This window comes from Rhinoraja longicauda, chromosome 22, assembly GCF_053455715.1.
Source record: "Rhinoraja longicauda isolate Sanriku21f chromosome 22, sRhiLon1.1, whole genome shotgun sequence".
NCBI classification, from domain to species: Eukaryota; Metazoa; Chordata; class Chondrichthyes; order Rajiformes; family Arhynchobatidae; genus Rhinoraja; species Rhinoraja longicauda.
The window spans coordinates 36,588,075-36,598,104 of record NC_135974.1 but is presented as its reverse complement, the minus strand read 5'-3'; positions in this window follow the sequence as shown (position 1 = coordinate 36,598,104).

Below are 10,030 nucleotides of genomic sequence, written 5' to 3'. Positions count from 1 at the left end.
TGTTCACAAGTAATTATTTTCCGATTTCATGACATCTGCCTATCATCTCTATACTAAAACTCTCGTTTGTTATCTTGTTTGTGACTGAACTTCAGTCAAAACGGTACACGATAGCGCGACAATTTTAGACCCACCTTGCTCACCATTGTCACTTTAGTGATAATGCAAGTAGTTTTATTGAAATCGGTGTTATATTTTAAAAGTTATTCACATTTTAAAGTTTAAAAGGAGGGGAGAGGGAGGGGTGGAGGGGGGAGTGGGGGAGAGGAGAGGGGGGGATTGAAGAGAGAGGGGAGGGGGGGAGGGGAGGGGAGGGTGCTGCACCAATGCAGGAGAGGTTTGGGCCCAACGGGTCCACTTGGTCTAGTCTCTATTAAAGGTAGACACAAAATGCTGGAGTAACTCAGCGGGTCGGGCGGGACCCGCCCCCTTCCCTGACATCAGTCTGAAGGGTCTCGACCCGAAACGTCACCCATTCCTTCTATCCCGAGATGCTGCCTGACCCGCTGAGTTACTCCAGCATTTTGCGTCTACCTTCGATTTAAACCAGCATCTGCAGTTTTTTTCCTATCCGCTCCATTACATCCTGCATTCTGATACAAAAGTCCATCAGTGGGTTTTCTTCTAATTATATAGTAGATTGATAATGTGCGAGGTGTAATTTTGTGTGTGGTTGTAAAGTGGGGAGAGACGGAATTGACAAGGTGAGGCAGAAACTTGCTGTTAGAAGGGAGGGGGTTTAGTCAAGAAGAGTAATTAATGCCTTCTTTGCAATCACAAGCTCTAAAGTGACAGACTGAAAGACCACGCAGTAGATTACCTTCACAAGCCAGAAAGGAGTGTTCTATTGTTTAAATGTCGAGATACAAGGAACTGCAGACGATGGGGTACAAAATAAGACACAAAGTGCTGGAGTAACTCAGCAGATCAGGCAGCATCTCTGGAGAAAAGGAGGTGGTGATGTTTCGGGTCGGGACCCTTCTTCAGACACGGATCCGGACTCTTGACCCACCGACATTGTGGCCTGAACGCCTGCTCCTGCTCCTGCTCCTGTTGCTGCTCCTGTTCCTGTTCCTGCTCCTGCTCCTGTTCCCGTTCCCGTTCCTGTTCCCGCTCCTGTTGCTGTTCCTGCTCCTGTTCTTGTTCCTGTTGCTGTTCCTGTTGCTGTTGCTGTTCCCGTTCCCGTTCCCGCTCCTGTTCCCGTTGCTGCTCCTGCTGCTGTTCCTGTTCCTGTTGCTGCTCCTGCTCCTGTTGCTGCTCCTGCTCCTGTTCCTGTTCCCGTTCCCGCTCCTGTTCCTGTTGCTGCTGCTGTTCCTGTTGCTGCTCCTGTTGCTGCTCCTGTTCCTGTTCCTGTTCCTGTTCCTGTTCCTGTTCCTGCTCCTGCTCCTGCTCCTGTTCCTGTTCCCGTTCCCGCTCCCGTTCCTGTTCCTGTTGCTGCTCCTGTTCCTGTTCCTGCTCCTGTTCCTGTTGCTGCTCCTGTTCCTGTGTTGTTCCTGCTCCTGTGTTGTTCTGTAGCAGGACACAAAGTGCTACTCTGCAGGTTGGGCAGCAGGTTACAAGTGATAGGAGCAGAATTAGGCCATTCGGCCCATCAAGACTACTCCGCCATTCAATCATGGCTGATCTATCTCTCCCTCTCAACACCATTCCCCTGCCTTCTCCCATAACCTCTGACACCCGTACTAATCAAGAATCTATCTATCTCTGCCTTAAAACTATCCACTGACTTGGCCTCAACAGCCGTCTGTGGCAAAGAATTCCACAGACTAACCACCCTCTGACTAAAGAAATTCCTTCTCATCTCCTTAAAAGAATGTCCTTTAATTCTGAGGCTGTGACCTCTAGTCCTAGACTCTCCCACTAGTGGAAACATCCTCTCCACATCCACTCTATCCAAGCCTTTCACTATTCGGTATGTTTCAGTGAGGTCCCCCCTCATTCTTCTAAACTCCAGCCCAGTGCCGACAAACGCTCATCATACATTAGCCCACTCATTCCTGGGATCGTTCTTGTAAACCTCCTCTGGACCCTCTCCAGAGCCTCTGGATGAGCCGACCTGAAACGTCACCTATCCATATTGTCCACAGATGCTGCCTGACCAGCTAAGTCACTCCAGCACTCTTAATGTCTCTGGAGTTTTATTTCCCATTCGGAATGGTAGAACATTAATGTAAAGCTCCATTCGTCGTTCAGGGAGTTCCCTTCACGTTTCACAGCAGGCTGGTAATATTTAATTCCTGTGAGAATTTGGAAACTATTGGCACCAGCCCAGCCCAGCCCTTTGTTCCTGGCACTTGAATCTGTGGAATTCTGTGGAATTCTCTGCCTCAGAAGGCAGTGGAGGCCAATTCTCTGAATGCATTAAAGAGAGAGCTAGATAGAGCTCTTAAGGATAGCGGAGTCAGGGGGTATGGGGAGAAGGTACTGATTGAGAATGATCAGCCATGATCACATTGAATGGCGGTGCTGGCTCGAAGGGCCAAATGGCCTCCTCCTGCACCTATTGTCTATTGTCTATTGTCTTTGATGAATCAGCTTCTGTAGAACGGCTTCCAGCACCGACTCCAAACACAATGTACCGTCAGGCTGATTTAGACGGTAGGCACAAGGAACTGCAGGAGATTGTTTACAAAAAAAGACACAAAAAGTGCCGGAGTAACTCTGCAGGTCAGGCAGCATCTCTGGAGAAAGTGGATAGGTGACATCTCGGGCCAGGACCTAAAAATGACTGAAGAAGGGTCGCAATTGGAAAAGTCACCTGTCCATGTTCTCCAAAGAAGCTGCCTGGCCTGCTGTGTTACTCCAGCACGTTTTGGTGCTGGCTACTGACAATACTGATCCCCTGCGACCATTAATCAACAGCTAATACTGGCTGGATGTACAGATGTTATATTTAGCAAGTAACACGAAGCTTAGTGGATTTTGCACATTCCAGTTAATTGTGAATCTAGGGTTGCCAACTGTCCCGTATTAGCCGGGACATCCCGTATTTTGGTACTAAATTAGTTTGTCCCGTATGGGACCGCCCTTGTCCCGTGTTAGTAGGGGTTGCCAATTTCCTCACTCCCAAATAAGGAACAAAGGGTGATGTCACCGCCCCGTGCCCCACGTGACCTCACCCAGCCAGCGGCCACATGCTTCCGCTCCACCAATGGCCACCGCCTGGCTAGGGCGGCCGCCATTGGTGGAGCGGGAGCACGTGGCCGCTGGCTGGGTGAGGTCGTGTGGGGCGCGGGGCGGTGACGTCACTCTTTGTCCCTTATTTGGGAGTGAGGAAATTGGCAACCCCTTTGTGAATCAGATCTCCACGTCTACTTGCAGAAGTATTGTATTTATCCTCATAATCTTTAAACGGTTCAGTAATCATAGTTTTAAGTGACCTCATGTTGAAAACTGCACTCCACCCAATTTATTTCAAATATATGTGTGACTGGATTGCAGCCAAGAAAATGTTTTGATGATGGAGTAGTCAAACAAATAATGACTGGTTCTTTAATGGCTTTAAAATGCTACGCGCACAGATTAAAAAGACACAACGTGAGATAAAGTGTTCCTTGACTTCGTATCTCGCTCACCGGACTCAGATAATAAACATAGAAACATTGAAAATAGGTGCAGGAGTGCCAGCACCGCCATTCAATGTGATCATAGAAAGTGAATGGTATGTTGGCATTCATAGCGAGGGGATTGAGTATAGGAGCAGGGAGGTTCTGCTGCAGTTGTACAGAGCATTGGTGAGACCACACCTGGAGTATTGCGTACAATTTTGGGTCTCCTAATCTGAGGAAAGACATTCTTGCCATAGAGGGAGTACAGAGAAGGTTCACCAGATTGATTCCTGGGATGGCAGGACTTTCATATGAAGAAAGACTGGATAGACTCGGCTTGTACTCGCTGGAATTTAGAAGATTGAGGGGGGATCTTATAGAAACTTACAAAATTCTTAAGGGGTTGGACAGGCTAGATGCAGGAAGATTGTTCCCGATATTGGGGAAGTCCAGAACAAGGGATCACAGTTTAAGGATCGAGATGAGAAAGTTTTTTTTCACACAGAGTGGTGAATCTGTGGAATTCTCTGCCACAGAAGGTAGTTGAGGCCAGTTCATTGGCTATATTTAAGAGGGAGTTAGATGTGGCCCTTGTGGCTAAAGGGATCAGGGGGTATGGAGAGAAGGCAGGTACGGGATACTGAGTTGGATGATCAGCCATGATCATATTGAATGGCGGTGCAGGCTCGAAGGCCCGAATGGCCTACTCCTGCACCTATTTTCTATGTTTTTATCAAGGCTGATCATCCTAAATCAGTACCCCGTTCCTGCTTTCTCCCCATATCCCTTGATTCCGTTTGCCCTAAGAGCCACATCCAACTCTCTCTTGAAAACATCCAGTGAATTGGCCTCCACTGCCTTCAGTGAAAGATAATTCCACAGATTCACAACTCTCTGGGTGAAAAGGTTTTTCCTCATCTCAGTCCTGGATGGCCTACCCCTTATTCTTAAACTATGACCCCTGGTTCCGGTCTCCCCCAACATCGGGATCATTTTTCCTGCATCTAGCCTGTCCAATCCCTTAAGATATTTTTTGTTTCTATAAGATCCCCTCTCATCCTAAATTCCAGTGAATACAAGCCCAGTGAATCCATTCTTTCATCATATGTCAGTCCTGTCATCCTGGGAATTAACCTGGTGAACCTACGCTGCACTCCCTCAATAGCAAGAATGGTAAGACTATAGTTTTCAGTTTGGGATCTTCCTATCTATTCGGTTTACTGTCTCTGCTTTTTATGATCTCCGTAATATTAAATTAAGTTAATCTTTTATTAGATTTTCATTGCTCCAACAAGATAAAGAAAGAATTTTTTTTTAAATTCCAGAGATGCTGCCCCAGTCCTTCGCTCCAGAGATGCTGCCCCAGTCCTTCGCTCCAGAGATGCTGCCTAACCCACTGAGTTACTTCAGGTTTTTGTGTCTATCTTCAAGATAAACTAACATTTGATTTGGGAAAAATATCCTGTATCAATGATTGTATTATTGGGTTGTTTGTTAGTGATCCCTGACTGATTGGATTTATATTTCTAAACATAACATTTAGAATTCTATTAAATCCTTAGACTGTACCAAATATTGAATCTAATTGATCCTTGATCAATACTGCCAGTAGAAATATTTTCACTTGAATTATTCTTTCAATTCAGTTTATGAAATACAGAACCAGTTTGTAGAAACCACAACCTCTGATAATCATCAAGCCTTGGAGACAGAAGGAACTGCAGATGCTAGAATCTTGAACAAAGCACAAAGTACTGGAGGAACTCAGCAAGTCAGCATCTATTGATAGTCTGAAGGGTCTCGACCCAAAACGCCACCCATTCCTTCTCTCCCGAGATGCTGCCTGACCCGCTGAGTTACTCCACCATTTTGTGTCTACCTTCGATTTAAACCAGCATCTGCAGTTTTTTTCCTATTACACCGGTTTTGTCTATATTTTTTACACTGAATAAAGTTTATATAGATTTTTTTTTAAATCACTGCTCTGAAGATTAACTCCCGAAACTTGCACAGCAAACACGAGGCATTAGATGACAAGTTAACGCATGTAACAGAGGACGCATTTACCACCCACAGTGTCACATTATGGAACCGTGCCTCCAAGCCATTACATACAGAAGAAAGGAGAGCATTTTTGATGCCACATTTAGATTTTTTATTCCAGCATATCTAGATCAAGTAAAAAAAGAATGACAAAAATAGAACGTTGCAATAATTAATATGCAGATCAGGTTTAGTTAATCAGCACGATTTATGCATAAAACTGCGTCAGCAAATTGCAAACAGGGTTCTCTGTAACTCAAACCTTGGCATCATTAAAGTTAAAACATTTTCAAACTTTCTAATACTTACTTAAACAATAACTTAGCCCAAGACTATTTAAGTTGAGTGAAATGTTTTAAATGCCAGGCTAGAAGAATAGAGGATGGCTCTTGTGTGTATGGACTCAGTGTGGTCTATTTTCTTACCCTCGTGGTCTTAGCAAGACTATGCCTGATGTAGATGGACACAAAATGCTGGAGTAACTCAGCAGGACAGGCAGCATCCATGTATAGAAAGAATGGATGATGTTTCGGGTCGAGACCCTTCAAACTTGACTTTTCGGGTCGAGACCCTTCTTCAGACCCAAAACATCACCCGTTCCCACTATCCAGAGATACTGCCCGTCCTGCAGAGTTACTCCAACATTTTGAGTCTATCTTTGGTTTAAACCAGCATCTGCAGTTCCTTCATACACATGCTAATGTAGAACGGATTGTCACTGAATTGTGTGCAAAAATAGAACTTCACCACATTTAGCCATTACTCCTGACAGTAAAGTACCAATGAATCCATCTTAGCTCCGGCAGAAAAGTACATCGCTGGTATTCTGCTTTTCTGTTGCAAATATAATTTGCCATTTACCAAACCCTTTTGGCATTTCAATTCTAACTTCTAAAAGCTGACACACAATCTGAGAGCAGCCAATCTATGCTGTGAATTGTTACATTTGGGCAATTTGTGAAATATGCTTTGGGTGCATTGCACAATAAAAACCCACTGACTCCCAGAGCTACCTAGACTACACTCCCGGCAGACCCATTGTTTCTGCCTGTTCATGTCCCACCGAACTAATTTCCACCTACCTCGACTCCATCCTATCCCACCCAGGTCAAATCCCTCCCCACCTACGTCCAAGACACCTCACATGCTCTCTGTCTCCTCGTTAACTTCCAGTTTCCAGGCCCCCACTCCCTCATCTTTACCGTGGATGTCCAGTCACTCTACACTTCCATCCCCCACCAGGATGGTCTTGAAACCCTCCGTTTCTTCCTCGACCGTAGAACCAGCCAATCCCCATCGACCAACACTCTCCTCCACCTAGCAGAGCTGGTTCTTACCCTTAACAACTTCTCCTTTGACTCCTTCCACTTCCTCCAAACCAGAGGCGTAGCTATGGGCACTCGCATGGGCCCTAGCTACGCCTGCCTCTTTGTCGGGTACGTCGAACAATCCCTGTTCCAGACGTACACTGGCCCCATCCCCAAACTCCACCTCCGCTACATCGACGACTGCATTGGTGCTACCTCTTGTACCCATGCAGAACTCACTGACTTCATACATTTCATCACTAATTTCCATCCTGCCCTTAAATATACTTGGACCATCTCTGGCATCTCCCTCCCGTTTCTGGACCTCACCATCTCCATCACAGGAGACAGACTAGTGACGGACATTTACTATAAACCCACTGACTCGCACAGCTATCTGGACTACACTTCTTCCCACCCTGTCTCCTGCAAAAAGTCTATCCCCTACTCCCAATTCCTCCGTCTACACCGCATCTGCGCCCGGGATGAGGTGTTCCACACTAGGGCATCAGAGATGTCCTCATTCTTTAGGAAACGGGGCTTCCCCTCTTCCATTATAGATGAGGCTCTCACTAGGGTCTCTTCTACATCCCGCAGCTCCGCTCTTGCTCCCCCTCCCCCATTCGTAACAACGACAGAATCCCCCTCGTTCTCACCTTCCACCCCATCAGCCAGCGTATCCAACAAATGATCCGCCAACATTTCCGTCACCTCCAACGGGACCCCACCACTGGCCATATCTTCCCATCTCCTCTCCTTTCTGCGTTCCGCAGAGACCGTTCCCTCCATAACTCCCTGGTCCACTCGTCCCTTCCCATCCAATCCACCCCCTCCCCGGGCACTTTCCCCTGCAACCGCAGGAGATGCAACACCTGTCCCTTTACCTCCCCCCTCAACTCCATCCAAGGACCCAAACAGTCTTTCCAGGTGAGACAGAGGTTCACCTGCACCTCCTCCAACCTCATCTATTGTATCCGCTGTTCCAGATGTCAACTTCTCTATATCGGCGTGACCAAACGCAGACTCGGCGATCGTTTCGCTCAACACCTTCGCTCAGTCCGCCTTAACCAACCTGATCTCCTGGTGGCTGAGCACTTAAACTCCCCCTCCCACTCCCAGTCTGACCTTTCTGTCATGGGTCTCCTCCAGTGTCATAGTGAGGCCCACCGGAAATTGGAGGAACAGCACCTCATATTTCGCTTGGGCAGCTTACAGCCCAGCGGTATGAACATTGACTTCTCTAACTTTAGATAGTTCCTCTGTCCCTCTCTTCCCCTCCCCCTTCCCAGTTCTCCCACTGTCTTCCTGTCTCCACCTATATCCTTTCTTTGTCCCTCCCCCTGACATCAGTCTGAAGACGGGTCTCGACCCAAAACGTCACCCATTCCTTCTCTCCTGAGATGCTGCCTGACCTGCTGAGTTACTCCAGCATTTTGTGATACCTTCGATTTGTACCAGCATCTGCAGTTATTTTCCTACACAACCTCTCTTTATAGCTATCACCCTCCAATTTAGGCAGCATTCTGGTAAACCTCTCCTGCATCTTCCATTCAATGTTTTCTCTTAAGCTGTAAACTAAAGCAAAATAATTTTTGGTATTCTGCGATCTTTTTGAAGTTTGACAGTAATCTGGTAGAAAAATAGGTCAGAACTCTAGCCGAGAGCCTGTCATCATCAAAGAAACGGATTTTCTTCTAAGCAAACTGGGTCACAAGTTTGCAATGCTTAAAAGCATTAACATCACAATATATCTTAGCGTTGTACTTCATGTGAGCCATAAACTAGTGCTGCCCAGAGCAGTTCCATTCATAATCAGTCTGCTTCCTAAAGTCACCAACTGCGTGCTTCTTTGTGCAAAGCACAATTTTCTTTGATTTACAGAAAACGTTTTACATGTAATAATCTAGATGGGAATGGCTCGTCGATCAATGTACATGTTTCAATTTAACCACTGGTCATGGAGACACAGAGACCTGCAGATGCTGGTTTACAAAGAAAGACACAAAGTGCTGGAGTAACTCAGCAGGTCAGGCAGCATCACTGGAGGACATGGATAGGTGACCCTTCTCCAGACTGAATGCAGTGACGAGGGGGGGGGGGGGGGAGGCGGGGGGTTGAAAGCTGGAAGAGAGGTGGGGGCAGGACAAAGACCTGAAAGTGATAGGTGGATAAAGGTGAGGGGGGTATCTGTTGGGCAGATGGATGACCATTGATCATTTTGAATTGGAACAAGAGACCAAAACTGTTGGATTTGCTTGTAAGACAAAGACAAAATTGATGGTTTTCTTTGATACAATCCAACAAAAAAAGCTAGTGCAATTGTTGGAGAAGATTGAGGAGTGTTGCTCGCAACTTGGCCTCATTTCAACACAGGAGGCTCACCAATCCAATGATGAACTTTTCAAAGTTTCCTTTCACTGGCCTTCGAGCAGGTTTTTAAATTAAGCTGGAATTCGAGAAACCATGTTTATTTTTAGTTAACTGTTTACAGTCATGCAGCACGGAAACAGGCCCTTCAGCCCAACTTGCCCATGCCGATCAACATGCCCCATCTACACTAGTCCCACCTGCCCATATCCCTCTAAACATTTCTTATTCATGTACCTGTCCAAATGTCCCTTAAATGCTGTTATAGTACCTCTCAACTACCTCCTCTGGCAGCTCGGTCCATATACCCACCACCCTGTGTGTGAAAACATTGGTGATTCCATATACCCACCACCCTGTGTGTGAAAACATCGGTAATAGCTCCAACACTTTTAAGGAAGATTAGTTGCTTCTTCCTTTCATGGTTCTGTCATTATAAGCAGGTCTAAATTCCAATCTATGGTCTAAATATTATCTTTTCCTCCCCGCAAGAGACCGGGAGCAGGTGACACTGTGGCTAAGGGTCGCCGGTAGTTGTCATGGACAGAGGCTGCAACCCTTGACTTCGGCAGCCATTCATTACCGTGACATTTACAACAGATGCATTTCAAAATACTCCATAGGTAAACAAAGAAGAATGAGTGGAATGACAAGACCCATGAAAGAAGTCTACAGGGTAGATTTATAGAGGACAGGCTTGGAAACTTATACTCCAATAAGAGTATTTTCATACGGGCTAAAACTATTTACGATGTTTAAAGAACC